Here is a 17253-nt window from a genome sequence, read left to right as displayed (position 1 = left end):
CGCCCTAATGAACATACCGCCCCTATTAAGTAGTACTTTAAAGTATTCTAATAATTAACTAGTTTATAAGATTAATCAGGTTAGTTAAAACTGGGGTTGCAGTGAAATCATACAGGAAGGCAGCTCTCCAGGAACAAGGTTGGACAGTCTTGTAATGATAGGCTTTGCATAAGGCTACACCTGTCGGTACAAAGTTTGATTGAGGAAATGATGACGTCATTTACATATTTTTTTCGCTTCCTCTCCTAAAAAAATAGCACTACACCACTTGATATAAAGTGGGGTTTTTCAAAGTTGCCAAAATGCCACGTGCGTCCACTTATACCAGTGCATTTGTAACAACCTAACCATTACAAAACTTTATTAGATCAAATAAGCCTCAAGTAGCAATTACATTTTTTGTTGACCAAATTCGACACTCATTGACCTCCATACAAACATTTTCGTGGACAGATTTGGGGCGGGGTAAAACCTCTCGCTTCGCCTCTTCCTCTCTGCTTGAAAGCACATTTGATTTAACCGGCACCTCGTAGGCAAATCATGAACGCGATTGGCCATTCATCACCCTCAACACTTGATTGACAGTATAACCGACCAATGGTGAGCGGTTAAGCGATCGCGGGGGTTGGCGTATTAGCGGTGAGTCTTCTATGGACAAATGAGATATGCAGCCTTCGCATTGTTCTATGTGGCAATTTTGTTACTACTTTCGGCCAAGGAATGATCTATGTAACAAAATTTGCTGGATACTTTTGTTCCGTTTTGTAGCTCGGTTATAAAGTAACCGTCATCTTTCGGCACTGGAGCACCGGCTGCTAGCCACCGCAAGCTACGCTAGGTAGGTTAGTATCAGCAGTCAATTTAAGGGGATTTAAATCGCGATGCTAACGTTAATTTGTGACAAATTCATCCGTTAGATCGATGTATAGGCAAATTACGGTGTCCGCACGTATACATTGGTAACTGCATTTTGTACATTCTGACTTGGGTTGCGTTATTGTAAAATTGACAGAAAATAAATGCCATAGCATAGCTACTTATTTTGACCAGAGACTACATATTGCAAGCAAGTTTACGTAAGCCAGCTGACACTGCTTGTCACTGTTGTGAAGGCGAGAATACACTTCCCTTTTTGTGTTCTGTGTTCTCTTGTTTGCTGCCTTGTTTGACAAACATCAGTTAACAAATACTTGTACGTACAAGTTCCAGATATTGTTTAAGACTTTGGTTATGAGTAGAATGGCAATAGCTACAAAAGTAATCAAGTCATATATCAAATTGGTCTATTTGCTTTGTTTGAATAAACATGATCTATTCATGTTCATTAAGCCTGGCATCATACTCTTCTTTGGGTTGCTAAAGTTTGACAGCCAGCCTATTGTCGTCAGTTGACACTGGCAGTGCACTCCTTAGCTAGCTAGATGATGGCTCACTCATGTCGTTGCAGTTCGCACTAAACTCCTGTAACCCCTTTCTGCTGTCCTTTCTTGCCTGAAGCACATGGTTCATTTGGAAATGCTGAATAGAGAACTCTTTCTCTCTTTTGGAAGAAAAAGTATCAACACTGTTTATCATCTAAGTTTACTGACGCTCGCCTTGTATTTACTGACGCTCGCCTTGTATTTACTGACGCTCGCCTTGTATTTACAGACTCTTTCCTTCCTTCCTTCCTTCCATTTACTGACTCTCGCCTTCTATTTACTGCCTCCCATAGACTCAGTGAGAGGAGAACTGTAAGAGAGGGAGAGAAGAGATCGGTGTGAGAAGAGGAGAACCTCAGTAGGTCGAAGAGAAGATTGGTGAGAGAAGAGTGTCCAGTAGTGTGGGCAGAGATGGGAGAACCAGAGCCCCTTAAGTTTGTTTCACTGGAGGAGGAGGTGGACTACTGGAAGGAACAGGTGGCCAAGCACCAACAGAGGTACACACACACGCACACACACACACAAAAGAAGGAGCAGTCTGCCAGGCCCCAGCAGAGGTACCCACAGGTATCTGCTTAAACCGTGGTGTCCTCTGTTACTCCACGACCACCATCTTGACCCCTAACCTCTCCCAGGTCTGAGGAGGCGCAGGAGGAGCTGCAGGAGTTCCAACAGATGAGTCGTGACTACGAGGTGGAACTGGAGATGGAACTCAAGCAGTGTGAGACACGGAACCAAGAACTCCTCACACAGAACAACAGGCTACACATGGAACTGGAGAACTACAAGGTATGAACCGTTGACTTGACTAGTCTAGAGAAGTGTTTTTCCAACCTCTACTCGGTTGGAACCAGCCGTTCCATCTATTTGAACTATTCCAGAACTAGCACACCTGGTTCAACTTATCATCAAGCCCTTAATTATAATAATAATAATGTATTACATTTGTAAAGCTCTTTTCATTATACAGAATAATATTTTAAGTGCATAAAATCGAAATGAAATAGAAATAAAATGACACGACAACTGACACCAAGAACCCAGCTGACGCTACAAGGGACAAGGACACCAAAGAGCACAGATATTAACAGAAAGCCTTCGTAAAGACAAAGGTCTTTAGGCCTGTTTTTAAAGGAGCCCAGAGTCTGTGGTGCCTTCAGGTGGTCCGGGAGGGCATTCCAGAGGCTGGGGGCGGTCGAGCTGACAGCCCGATTTCCCCCAAGGGACTGAGCTTCGTCCTTGGGGCGTGGAAGAGCAGGCTATCGCTTGACCTGAGGGTGCGGGTGGGGTTATGGAGGGAGAGCAGTTCTTTGAGATAAGGAGGGGTATTGCCATGAATACACTGGGAAGTCAGTAGGAGGGTTTTGAATTCAATCTGGAATGAGACGGGATGCCAGTGCAGAGATGCCAGGATGGGGGTGATGTGATGGTGCTTCCTCACTCTCACCAGGACCCTGGCAGCGTTGTTCTGGATGTACTGGAGCTTATGGAGTCTCCTGCCAGGGATCCTGATGAAGAGTGTTGTAGTTATGGAGACTCCTGCCAGGGATCCTGATGAAGAGTGTTGTAGTTCTGGAGTCTCCTGCCAGGGATCCTGATGAAGAGTGTTGTAGTTCTTATGAAGACTCCTGCCAGGGATCCTGATGAAGAGTGTTGTAGTTCTTATGAAGACTCCTGCCAGGGATCCAGGTGAAGAGTGTGTTGCAGTAGTCCAGCCTTGAGGAGATAAAGGCATGGTCGAGCTTCTCTGCATCAGACTGAGTGAGGGTAGGACTGAGTTTGGCGACGTTCTCGAGGTGATAGAATGACGCTTTACACTTTTGTTTGATGTGGCAAAGGTCAGGGAGGAATCGAGCTTTACACCCAGATTGGAAACTGAGGGGGAGAGAGGGATGTTCTGTCCCGCATTGGTGAGGTGTGTTATTGGTGCGTGCTGGACCTGGTGGGGGGTCCCAACAAGTAGGCCCTCGGTTTTGCTGCTGTTCAGTTGAAGGAAGTTTTGCTTCATTCATGCCCTTATCTCCGTAAGGCAGGTGTTCAGACGGGCACATGCATCAGAGATACTTTGGGCTGTTTTTAGCTACAGCTGGTTGTCATCAGCATAGCAGTGGAAGAAGATTCCATGCCGGAGGGGAGCATGTACTGGACGAGCAGAATCGGTCCAAGAACAGATCCTTGTGGGACACCGCAGGTGACGTGGTGAGTCCGGGACCTGGACCCACCTAGCGACACATACTCAGTCCTGTCTGAGAGGTAGGAGTGGAACCAGCTCAGATTGGGTCCAGACAGTCCGATGCTGTCCCGGAGGTGTTCCAGGAAGATGGGGTGGTCGACAGTGTCAAAAGCTGTGCTCAAGTCCAGGAGGATCCAGAGACGGGGAGTTTACATCAGCCGCCATCAGCAGGTTGTTGGTGACCCTGAGTAGGGCTGTTTCAGTGCTGTGGGCCGGCCGGAAACATGACTGGAACTTCTCGAATGGGTTGTTCTCATTGAGATGGTCCTGGAGCTGTACAGCAACCAATTTTTCCAACACCTTGGAAAGGTAGGGGAGGTTGGATATTGGCCTGTATTTGGCAAGCACTTCTGGGTCCAGGGTGGGCTTCTTCAGAAGGGGGGCTGATGACAGCGGTCTTAAATGCAGGTGAGACACTGCCAGATTGTTATCCACTCCCTCCAATCTGGGTTATCAGGGGGCTGAGTGCAGGGATGCATGTTTTGAACAGGGCTGTTGGAATAGAATCCAAGGTACAGGAGGAGGTAGCTTTCTCAATACCTTCCTGGGTGACTTCATGGAAGCAGTAGAAAGGCTGAGGTGGAGGGTCGAGGGCGGCAGAAGACAGAGTAGTAGATCTTTAGATGAGAGATCTGATGTGGCGCAGTGGTCTAAGGCACTGCATCGCAGTGCTAACTGTGCCACTAGAGATCCTGGTTCGAATCCAGGCTCTGTCGCAGCCGGCCGCGACCGGGAGACTCATGGGCGGCGCACAATTGGCCCAGTGTTGTCCAGGGTAGGGGAGGGAATGGCCGGCAGGGATGTAGCTCAGTTGATAGAGCATGGCGTTTGCAACGCCAGGGTTGTGGGTTCGATTCCCACGGGGGGCCAGTATAAAAAAAATATGTATTCACTAACTGTAAGTCGCTCTGGATAAGAGCGTCTGCTAAATGACTAAAATGTAAATGTAATGTTGCTGACCTTACTGTTAAAAAAAAGTTAATGAAGCTGTTACACTGCTCGTCCGTTGTCTCGATCTGGGACTGGGGGTTTCAAAAGTTGGTTTATTGTGGAAAACAGGTGTTTCCAGGATTTGTATTGATGAGGTTGAAGTAGAATGTCGACCGTGCCTCTTTCAGGGCCTTGGAATAGGCCATTTGGTGCTCTTGAAAGGCCAGTTTGTGGATGGTGAGCCCCAAGTTTCTGAGATCAGGATGCGTCCAGTGGATTTTGTGTTTTTCAGTTCTGGAGTAAACCAGGGAGCTGAGTTAGTGAATGTGACATCCCATGTTTTTATGGGGGCGTGCAGGTGATTTTACGGCGAGACATTCAAAATAGCACAGTTCAGGCAGGGGCAGGAGGGAGTTCAGCTTGGTGTATGATGGCTAAGCCACCGCTGCGGCCAGTGCTGCAGGCTTTTTCCATGTACCTGTAACCAGGTGGGCAGGCTTCATTTAGGGCTAAGTAGACCCCAGGCTGATGCCAGGTTTCAGTTAGACACAGGATGTCAAGCTTTTTGTCCACTATGTGTTTGGGCAGCAGGAGGGATTTATTAGTGAGAGACTGGGCATGAAATAGTTCCTTGCTGATAGGCTGGGCATGAAATAGTTCCTTGCTGATAGGCTGGGCATGAAATAGTTCCATGCTGATAGGCTGGGCATGAAATAGTTCCATGCTGATAGGCTGGGCATGAAATAGTTCCTTGCTGATAGGCTGGGCATGAAATAGTTCCATGCTGATAGGCTGGGCATGAAATAGTTCCATGCTGATAGGCTGGGCATGAAATAGTTCCATGCTGATAGGCTGGGCATGAAATAGTTCCTTGCTGATAGGCTGGGCATGAAATAGTTCCTTGCTGATAGGCTGGGCATGAAATAGTTCCATGCTGATAGGCTGGGCATGAAATAGTTCCATGCTGATAGGCTGGGCATGAAATAGTTCCATGCTGATAGGCTGGGCATGAAATAGTTCCTTGCTGATAGGCTGGGCATGAAATAGTTCCATGCTGATAGGCTGGGCATGAAATAGTTCCATGCTGATAGGCTGGGCATGAAATAGTTCCATGCTGATAGGCTGGGCATGAAATAGTTCCTTGCTGATAGGCTGGGCATGAAATAGTTCCTTGCTGATAGGCTGGGCATGAAATAGTTCCATGCTGATAGGCTGGGCATGAAATAGTTCCATGCTGATAGGCTGGGCATGAAATAGTTCCATGCTGATAGGCTGGGCATGAAATAGTTCCATGCTGATAGGCTGGGCATGAAATAGTTCCATGCTGATAGGCAAGAGAGCTGTAGATTAAATAGGAGTTGCATCAAGTCTCTGTAGAGGGCACTAAATCAAGTATCAGAGGTCTCAGGGCACTGAAATCCACTCCGTTTTCCGATTTGCTTTGTGTGCATAGTTCTCGCTGTGTTTCCAACTGCCTGAGGAGCAGCCAGCAAACCTGGCCAGTGTCTTTTATCATCCAACCCCGGTGGGCATGTTGTACTGCTCTCATTGGGAGTGCACACAAAATACTTTAGTTTGTTTAATAGTCTCCTACTCCCGCGTTGTCCTCGCCAGCTGCATGTTTTCCGTAGGATCCCATATTGAATAAAGCTGTTCTTGAGCTCCTCACAACAGGGTGGTTTAATCCTTTCAAAACTTCTGAGGAATCTTTCTGTGTTGTGAATGAGGGTTGCTGCCATTTCTGAATCTTTGATCCAGCCTTTGGTCAGGCGATGGGAGAAGATGAGGATGATATGAGGGTCTATGAAAATTTGGGCTGCTTTTCATATCCAAACAAATAGCTAGTTGATTGGAGAAGTTGTCAGAAATGTTAACTAACTTAATTTTGTTGGTAAAAAATAAATAGATATGTGTTCAATACTTGATTAGCTATCAATAAATCAAAGTTAATAAAAACAATGCACATAAACACGTTTTATTAATTTATTAAGTATACATTTGCAGGAGTAAACTAACAAGGCTGCCACTAGGCTCCATGGCAACCATGGAATCTTCAAGCCCTTGACTACATGAATCAGGTCGTAGTTCAGGGTTATAACAAAATTGTGAAATGTCTCGGAGTCCCAGAGGAGAGGTTTGTGGCATCTCCATCTGCAACGTTCGACAACGTTTGGCTACTAAACGTGGCCCAGGTCTGTCTGATGGGAAGCCTGCAGTTGTATTTGAATGGGTATTTTCCTATCAGCCGGCTGCCAGTTTGGGCCAGTGGTTATGAGCCTGCTATCCCTGAGGAGAATAGGGCGGGTTAGAATAGGGTGCTGCTGGTCTAAAGGGCTCTCCGTGGGACAGTAGTGTCTGTGTGTGTGTGTGTGATGACTGAGCGACTGTATTCATCGCAAGAGGAGAGCTCTCCAGACCTACCGGGCAGAGAGAAGATTTAGCAATTTTATAACTCATTTCATGTAATTCTACTCATTTTTGCCAGGAGGCAGAGAGAACAATTTAGTCGTTTTTCAGCTAATTTCTTGCAATGCTATACATTTTGCCATAGGGTGGAGAGAAATGTTAGCAGTTTTTCATATGATATCTGAGTGAGTGACTTAACAAAATCAATGGGGGCCCCCCGGTCAGTAATTCGACCATGATTACTACAAGTTTCGACAGCTGGTCGCTAGACTAACTTACAATCTAATAATTTTTTTGCTGACATGGGTTAATTGAGTGACTGTCAGTAGCTAGGTTTCCATCCAATTGGCGACAGATTTTCATGCTAATATTCTAAAATCTGCATATGAAATATGTACACTACCATCACCCTGTTCAAATATGCGAATTTTCCCACCAGTGGTGTGTTTCCACCAAATGGACTTGCTGTGGATAAAAATAAACGCGTGATGACGTAGTGCACACAAAATGTACTTTTTCGACTTAAGTTTTCATGTACCGAATTAATAAATTTTACAGACACAAAAAGATCCCACCATGTCGAACTAACAAATTATGTCGGCATTTACATTTTGTTACTGAAACTTCCTCTTTCCATCACTTCCTCTTTCTGTCATGACTTTACTCACAACTGGATGGAAATGTGGTTTGTGCATGCCTGGCTGTGCTTGAGGTGATGTCACTTTGGAACCGCTGACGATGTCTGACACTCACTTCCTGATGGATGTACTTCCTGTGACACGTTGCCAACAGTTGAGTCAGACAAAGTTACAAAAGCTGTCTATATCTATTACCAAACCTAAGCTGTGTCTGAAAAAGTTACTAGTTGTCAAATTCTTGTTTCCTCAATTCCTCTCAAAGCTCATTAGAGGAGGAGGTCTGAGGGAGGGACCTCGGATCCCCTCCTCCAATGAGCTTTGAGAGGAATTGAGGAAATAAGGATGGAGGAAGCAAGGATTTGACTCTGCAGGCCCATTAGACTGACATGGCTACTGGTTAACATGAGTATTTGCATGCAGAGATAATTGAGATGGAGCAGACCGTTAAGTGAGCTAGTCTTGTCATCAGGTCATTTCCCTAACAAACTGTCAGGTCAAGGCTGAACTGCTGCCTGCTAGCTATCTTTGCTGGGAACACTTAACTGTATATTTCATATACCCTGTGCAACTGAAGAGAAATGCTGTGTTTTGTTGATGAATATGGCCTAATTAACCGTCTGCTGGATTTATACAGTCAATCACATTTATTTATAAAGACCTTTTTACATCAGCAGATGTCACAAAGTGCTATACAGAAACCCAGCCTAAAACCCCAAACAGCAAGCAATGCAGAAGCACCCTGTTGTTCTACACTAGCATGACCCTGTTGTTCTACACTAGCATGACCCTGTTGTTCTACACTAGCATGACCCTGTTGTTCTACACTAGCATGACCCTGTTGTTCTACACTAGCATGACCCTGTTGTTCTACACTAGCATGACCCTGTTGTTCTACACTAGCATCACCCTGTTGTTCTACACTAGCATCACCCTGTTGTTCTACACTAGCATCACCCTGTTGTTCTACACTAGCATCACCCTGTTGTTGTGCACTACCATCACCCTGTAACCATCACCCTGTTGTTACATAACCCTGTTCTACACTACCATCACCCTGTTGTTACATAACCCTGCTGTTACCATCAATAACTCATACAGTTGACTCCTGTGTTCTGTCCTCTACAGGAGAAGTATGAGTCACAGACATAGGGCCCTGTTCAAAAGTAGTGTACTAGATAGTATAGATGTTGACTCCTGTGTCTCCCCCTATCCCCTGGTAGAAGTTTGAGACGTAGCACTCTGAGGCGCTCTATTTCCTATACTATAGGAAAGTGTACTATATTTACATTTACATTTTTATCCAGAGTGAGTGCATACATCTTTTTTTTTGTTTTCATACTGGCCCCCCGTGGGAATCGAACCCACAACCCTGGCGTTGCAAACGCCATGCTCTACCAACTGAGCTACATCCCTGCCGGCCATTCCCTCCCCTACCCTGGACGACGCTGGGCCAATTGTGCGCCGCCCCATGGGGTCTCCCGGTCGCGGCCGGCTACGACAGAGCCTGGATTCGAACCAGGATCTCTAGTGGCACAGCTAGCACTGCGATGCAGTGCCTTAGACCAACTCCAGTCCTCCAGTACCTCCAACAGTGTTTCTCAACTCCAGTCCTCCAGTACCCCAACAGTGTTTCTCAACTCCAGTCCTCCAGTACCCCAACAGTGTTTCTCAACTCCAGTCCTCCAGTGCCCCAACAGCATACATTTATATTGTAGCCCCGGACAAACTCACCTGATTCTACTCATTGAGGGCTTGATGATTTAGTTGACAAGTTGAATCAGGTGAGTTTGTCCGGGGCTATATAACAAATGTGTGCTGTTGGGAGTACTGGAGGAGTTGAAACACTGTTTGGGGTCCTGGAGGAGTTGAGAAACACTGTTTGGGGTACTGGAGGAGTTGAGAAACACTGTTTGGGGGTACTAGAGGAGTTTAGTGTACTACTGTTGACCACTTCTCCCCCCTATCCCCTCCAGGAGAAGTATGAAACGCAGCACTCGGAAGCATACCGTCAGATCTCTACTCTGGAAGGAGACCTGGCTGAGACCACGGCCATCAGAGACCAGCTCCATAAATACATCAGAGAGCTGGAGCAGGCTAATGATGACCTGGAGAGAGCCAAGAGGTAGGAGAGGAGAGGGGTTGTAGGGGTGTAACTGGAGCAGACTAATGATGACCTGGAGAGACCCCTACATCATAAGCTCCTCTCTGTTTGTCTCTGTGCTCCTGGACCATCTCACTGGCATGATTCTTACATGAAGAATAGAGAATGGTTCTTAATGATGTATCCTAACATGACCTAACTCTACCTATTCCTCTTTCTCCCTCCTCCTCTTTCTCCCTCCTCCTCTCTCCTCCTCTCTCCTCACTCCATCAGGGCTACCATCATGTCTCTGGAGGACTTTGATCAGAGGATGAACCATGTGATAGAGAGGAATGCCTTCCTGGAGAGTGAGCTGGATGAGAAGGAGAGCCTACTGGAGTCAGTTCAGAGACTGAAGGATGAAGCCAGAGGTGTGTCTCGGTGTGGGTCTTGTGCTGCAGGCTGAGACATCAGGCTGGGACAGTGTTTGATTGTGTGTGGTGTTATGAATGAAGGGCTCTGTTGTTCTGGTTAACTGGCGGTCCTGTGGTCCTGGTTAACTGGCAGTCCTGTTGTTCTGGTTAACTGGCGGTTCTGGTTAACTGGCGGTCCTGTGGTTCTGGTTAACTGGCGGTCCTGTGGTTCTGGTTAACTGGCGGTCCTGTGGTTCTGGTTAACTGGCGGTCCTGTGGTTCTGGTTAACTGGTGGTTCTGGTTAACTGGCGGTCCTGTGGTTCTGGTTAACTGGCGGTCCTTTGGTTCTGGTTAACTGGCGGTCCTGTGGTTCTGGTTAACTGGCGGTCCTGTGGTTCTGGTTAACTGGCGGGCCTGTGGTTCTGGTTAACTGGCGGTCCTGTGGTTCTGGTTAACTGGCGGTCCTGTGTCTGTCGTGTGTGTGTGTGTGTTGCGTGGGCTTGATGTGATGTTCTCCTGTTTGTCTCTGGCTATCTACTGTTTGTCGACCCTCTCTGTCCCCTCTCTCCCCTCTCTCTCTGTTGAAGAGGTTGAAACCTCTATTTATTGCTGGTGTGAGTAGGAAAATATATGGAGATTGTGCTCTGGTTAGAGAGCACAGAAGATGGACTGTTCCTCAGTTTACTGCTCTTTAATCTTGCTTGCAGGTTTAACAAAGTTCACACTTCTGTGCCATTGTTAAGCTGTAATTAGCCAATGTTGTGTGTCCATAAACTGTGGTCTGAAATGATAAACATGAAATCTAATGGTATCAATATTATGTGTTGACAGGTTATGATAAGGGACATATTAATTAGCAATAATAAACCAGATAAAGTTGTCTTCTGTTGTAACAATACGACGACATGAATAACATACAGCTGGCGGGTTATACACTGTATCGGCAGGATAGAACAGCAGCCTCTGGTAAGACAAGGGGTGGTGGTCTATGTATATTTGTAAACAACAGCTGGTGCACGATATCTAAGGAAGTCTCAAGGTTTTGTTCGCCTGAGGTAGAGTATCTCATGATAAGCTGTAGACCACACTATCTACCAAGAGAGTTTTCGTCTATATTCTTCGTAGCTGTCTATTTACCACCACAAACCGATGCTGGCACTAAGACCGCACTCAATGAGCTGTATACGGCCATAAGCAAACAGGAAAACGCTAATCTAGAGGTGGCACTCCTAGTGGCCGGGGACTTTATTGCAGGGAAACTTAAATCTGTTCTACCTAATTTTCTACCAGCATGTTAATTGTGCAACCAGAGGGAAAAAAACTCTAGATCACCTTCACTCCACACACAGAGACGCGTACAAAGCTCTCTCTCGACCCTCCATTTGGCAAATCTGACCATAATTATATCCTCCTGATTCCTGCTTACAAGCAAAAACCAAAGCAGGAAGCACCAGTAACTCGGTCAATAAAAAAGTGGTCAGATGAAGCAGATGCTAAGCTACAGGACTGTTTTGCTAGCACAGACTGGAATATGTTCCGGGATTCTTCCGATGGCATTGAGGAGTACACCACATTAGTCACTGGCTTCATCAATAAGTGCATCGATGACGTCGTCCCCACAGTAACTGTACGTACATACCCCAACCAGAAGCCATGGATTACAGGCAACATCTGCACTGAGCTAAAGGGTAGAACTGCTGCTTTCAAGGAGCGGGACTCTAACCCGGAAGCTTATAAGAAATCCCGCTATGCCCTCCAACGAACCATCAAACAGGCAAAGCGTCAATACAGGACTAAGATGTAATTGTACTACACCGGCTCCGACGCTCGTCGGATGTGGCAGGGCTTGCAAACTATTACAGACTACAAAGGGAAGCACAGCCGCGAGCTGCCCAGTGACACGAGCCTACCAGACGAGCTAAATTACTTCTATGCTCGCTTCGAGGCAAGTAACACTGAAAGATGCATGAGAGCATCAGCTTTTCCGGACGACTGTGTGATCACGCTCTCCGTAGCCGATATGAGTAAGACCTTTTAAACAGGTCAACATTCACAAGACCGCAGGGCCAGACGGATTATCAGGACGTGTACTCCGAGCATGCGCTGACCAGCTGGCAAGTGTCTTCACTGACATTTTCAACCTGTCCCTGACTGAGTCTGTAATACCAACATGTTTCAAGCAGACCACCATAGTCCCTGTGCCCAAGAACACTAAGGTAACCTGCCTACTACCGACCCGTAGCGCTCACGTCTGTAGCCATGAAGTGCTTTGAAAGGCTGGTCATGGCTCACATCAACACCATTATCCCAGAAACCCTAGACCCACTCCAATTTGCATATCGCCTCAACAGATCCACAGATGATGCAATCTCTATTGCACTCCACACTGCCCTTTCACACCTGGACAAAAGGAACACCTATGTGAGAATGCTATTCATTTACTACAGCTCAGCGTTCAACACCATAGTGCCCTCAAAGCTCATCACCAAGCTAAGGACCCTGGGACTAAATACCTCCCTCTGCAACTGGATCCTGGACTTCCAGATCCAGGTGGTAAGGGTAGGTAACAACACATCTGCCACGCTGATCCTCAACACGGGGGCCCCTCAGGGGTGCGTGCTCAGTCCCCTCCTGTACTCCCTGTTCACTCATTACTGCATGGCCAGGCACGACTCCAACACCATCATTTAATTTTGCAGATGACACAACAGTGGTAGGCCTGATCACCGACAATGATGAGACAGCCTATAGGGAGGAGGTCAGAGACCTGGCAAGGTGGTGCTAGGACAACAACCTCTCCCTCAACGTGATCAAGACAAAGGAGATGATTTGTGGACTACAGGAAAAAGAAGAGCACGCCCCCATTCTCATCGTGGAGCAGGTTGAGAGCTTCAAGTTCCTTGGTGTCCACATCACCAACAAACTAACGTGGTCCAAGCACACCAAGACAGTCGTGAAGAGGGCACGACAAAACCTATTCCACCTGAAAAGATTTGGCATGGGTCCTCAGATCCTCAAAAGGTTCTACATCTGCACCATCGAGAGCATCCTGACTGGTTGCATCACTGCCTGGTATGGCAACTGCTCGGCCTCCGACCGCAAAGCACTACAGAGGGTAGTGCGTACGGCCCAGTATATCACTGGGGCCAAGCTTCCTGCCATCTAGGACCTCTATACCAGGCGGTGTCAGAGGAAGGCCCTAAAAATTGTCAATGACTCCAGCCGCCACCCTAGTCATAGACTGTTCTCTCTGCTACCGCACGGCAAGCGGTACAGGAGCGCCAAGTGTAGGTCCAAGAGGCTTCTAAACAGCTTCTACCCACAAGCCATAAGACTCCTGAACATCCAATCTAATGGCTACCCAGACTATTTTAATTGCCCCCCCCCCCCCTTTACACTGCTGCTATTCTCTGTTTATTATGCAAATTGACTCTGTGCCGGTACCCCCTGTATATAGCCTCGCTATTGTTATTTTACTGTTGTTATTTTACTGCTGCTCTTTAATTATTTGTTACTTTTATTTCTTATTTTTGGGGGGTTTTCTTTCTTAACTGCATTGTTGGTTAAGGGCTTGTTAGTAAGCATTTCACGGTAAGGTCTACACCTGTTGTATTCGGCGCATGTGACATAAAATTTGATTTGAATAAAAAAACGACATACAAAATGACTGCAACAACTTGGCTGGCTGCAAAATGTGTCTAACAGTGGTTACAGTACTTAGCTAGCATAGAAAGGAGTGCCATAAATGTTATAATAATGAGGAAAATATGACTAAATAATAACTTCATCAGGAAACCCATAAGGAAACAATATACTGTACTGCTCTGGCATCACACACAGTGAAGGATTAACAGCTAGAAATAATAATGTTACAAACCGGAGATTCCTCTCCACAAGCTGAACTTGGGAATGAATGAACACTCAGAGCAGTGCTAGCTATGACATCATCAGTCACTCTTAAAAGGACAGGCTTTCTTACGGTCTCGCTTTCTCTCTCTGTCTGTCTCTCTCTCTCTCTGTCTCTGTCTCTCTGTCTCTGTCTCTCTCTGTGTCTCTCTGTCTGTGTCTGTCTCTGTCTCACTCTGTGTGTGTGTGTGTGTGTGTGTGTGTGTGTGTGTGTGTGTGTTAGATCTAAGACAGGAGTTGGCAGTCCAACAGAAGCAGGAAAGACGACCGTCCTTCACTGTCACCAAAGACTCTCTCTCAGACAAGACGGAGGACAAAACATCCCTCACTACCTCCCATTCATTCACACGACCCCCCTCATCCCTCCGTTCCTCCCCTCCTCCTGCTCTCTCCTCCTCAGCTCTCCTCTCCACCCCCTCCAGACCACCCCACTCCTCAGCAAGCCCCTTCACCCCCCCCCCCACCCTCTTACAGCAGAGGTGAGTACCCCCCCGTGTGTGTGTGTTCATGTGGAAAATGTTTCTACTCATTCAATTCCCGGATCACACCAGGAGATTTTAAACTCTTTATTTTTTGTGTTCAGGTGACGGCCCATCAGGTACTCCTCTCACTGCGTCGGCACGTATCTCAGCTCAAAACATCGTAGGAGAACTGCTGAGGAAAGTCGGGGTAAGATGATATTCATTAAAGGTCTGAGGTGATAAAGGTCTTCTAATTCTAACACTCATACACACACAAAACTACACAAGAAATAAGCGGTATAATGCCAGAGGAAGACGTGACCCTGATGCACGTGGGAATATCTTTGGTTTGTCTCTGTGACATTCAGAAGCTGTGCTACGACCTTCTAAAGTCGAGGGGTCAAAGAAATTGGACTTTGCTCGGGAAGTAATCTTTTACAATGTGACTGTCGCTATCAATTGATCAAATCACTTTCTGTAAAAGAGTATGCATAATTAAATTGAGGGTTAATATCAATAATTATAATAAAACTTAATTGGTAGCGGAATAACATTTGGGGAAATCAGGTCTAGACTTTATTTTCTAAATTAATTATTATGATAATTAAATAGCCTACCTATGTTTTATGAAACTACGTAGAATTGCAGGAAATGAGCTTCAAAACAACAATGTTCCTAATTAAACCAAAATCAAGCTGGTGCTGTCTTTAATCTAGGCTATTCAATAAACAAGTGACATCAAAAAAGGGGGCCTTGGGGGGGAAAAAAGGTTGGGAACCCCTGCACTAATACCTCCCTCATACAGGTAGTGCAGGGGTTGTGTGTGTGTGTGTGTGTGTGTGTGTGTGTGTGTGTGTGTGTGTGTGTGTGTGATTAACATCTGTTTCCTGTCAGTTGTATAGCTGTAACAGGAAGTCTGCTGACTGTTTTGTTCTCTCTATTTGACTCTCTGATCACAACACATTCATGTATATCACAACACTGTTCTGTCTTCCTCTCAGATCACAACACATTCATGTATATCACAACACTGTTCTGTCTTCCTCTCTGATCACAACACATTCATGTATATCACAACACTGTTCTGTCTTCCTCTCTGATCACAACACATTCATGTATATCACAACACTGTTCTGTATTCCTCTCTGACCACCGTATCACAAACACATAACATACCACTGTGTGTGTGTGTGTGTATCTGCTATATGTGTGTAACCCTGCATCCATGCCTGTGGTTTCAGAACCTGGAGTCTAAACTAGCATCCTGTAGGGAGTTTGTCTATGAACAGTCTCCTGGTCGCAGTACCCTCTCTGGGGGACAGGGGGCGCCACCCATCCAGAGAGGCACTTCTTCTGACACACCGTCCGCCACCAACGGACTCTACGAGAAAGGGTGAGGGGTCAACTATAGCTAGCTCTACGACTAGCTCAATAATGTTCGCATCCCCAAATGGCACCCTGTTCCCTGTAGGTCCTGGTTAATAGTAGTGCACTATTGAATAGGGTGCCATTTGGGACTCGAAGTAATGACTTGACAAGCCATTTTTATAGCCTACCTACAACTGAATCAAGTAATGTAAACAGACATTTAAACTGTTAGGGATCTACATGCTGATATTGATCCATGTAGTTTTTATTACACTCAACTGGAACCCAACAGCCCATCACAAGAAAGCCCATCAGAGAACGAAATGGACACTGAATACATAAAACAAATTATGTTAGTCGTGGTGTCATAGCTTACAATTTAATAAATAAATATAAAGCTGATTAGTCGTCTACATTATATTAATTAGTGATGATGATCCTTATCCTAACAGAAGTCAAACCCAAGAACCGAACAACAAGGCCCATTGGGGTATGAAAGTCTGAAATTAACCTAGGATGGAGTCCTAACAAAATGGCTGAGAATAGTCTGAGTTGAAGTCTGAAACATTCTGTCGGTCGTAGTGTGCTGTTTAAGTAATCTGTTTCTGTTGTGTGTTACAGCATGGTGAAGAGACTAGACTTCGGACCAGGACCCAAAATTATTCTGTGAACCCCCCCCCCCCCCCCCCCCCACCTCCGGTTAGCTACAGCGTGCACTAATGAATGTGTCCCTGCCCAGCACAGTCTCCCTTGGCCACCAGGCTTGTATCACAGCTTTCAGCTTCCAATGGGGTTTAATGTACTAGCATACAGCTCTCTCACTCTGGTGGAATGGAATGGACCAGATCATTGGACATCACTGAAGTGAGTCTAGAGTTCTAGAACTGTTCTAGAATGTCATTGAGACAGAACCTCGCCATCTAATGCAATGGATCGTCATAGAACGTCAGTGTTGATATCAACTGTTCTAGAGCGTCGTTGAGGTGCTTTGATGACGTCACGGATCAACGGTACTCCTTCCCTCTACGCTTTACCCAGGATGCTTTGCCCTGCGGGTTTCTCATCGAGGACAGAGAGGCTCCTAGGAGCGGGGCTTATGGCACGGGCACTTCCTGTTGGAACTAACCTGTAGCGGACCCATATCTGGTCAAAAGTAGTGCACTATGTTGGGAATAGGGTGCCATTTGGAACTTTAACCACGTGTTGTTTTGTTATATTTGCTGTGTTCTGTTTTGGACGTTTCTGTTCCTTTTGATGTTTATGGAGGAAAAAGTGTTGTTACTGGAATGGAAGGTTATCCACACAATAATGATGATTTATATTTCAAATGTTTTATTTTACTTCACATGAATACAACCCCTTGTTTTGTCTGCTAATCTTTGAAGAATAATAACGA

General features: G+C 46.0%; 1 pseudogene across 1 annotated transcript; it reads left to right on the top strand.

Annotated features, from left to right (window-relative positions):
• The first annotated feature begins 712 nt into the window (after positions 1-712).
• LOC311104217 (nuclear distribution protein nudE homolog 1-A-like) lies at positions 713-16547 on the top strand (annotated as a pseudogene). The gene is made up of 9 exons (XR_014615235.1): positions 713-842; positions 1715-1918; positions 2057-2210; positions 9602-9750; positions 10003-10139; positions 14252-14507; positions 14612-14697; positions 15731-15882; positions 16479-16547. The product of XR_014615235.1 is annotated as a nuclear distribution protein nudE homolog 1-A-like (transcript).
• Positions 16548-17253: the final 706 nt, after the last annotated feature.

The sequence above is a fragment of the Coregonus lavaretus genome (genome assembly GCF_964263955.1).
Source record: "Coregonus lavaretus genome assembly, chromosome: 2".
NCBI lineage: Eukaryota > Metazoa > Chordata > Actinopteri > Salmoniformes > Salmonidae > Coregonus > Coregonus lavaretus.
The sequence above is the reverse complement of the archived record's forward strand: the minus strand, read 5'-3'. Positions and strand labels throughout refer to the sequence as shown.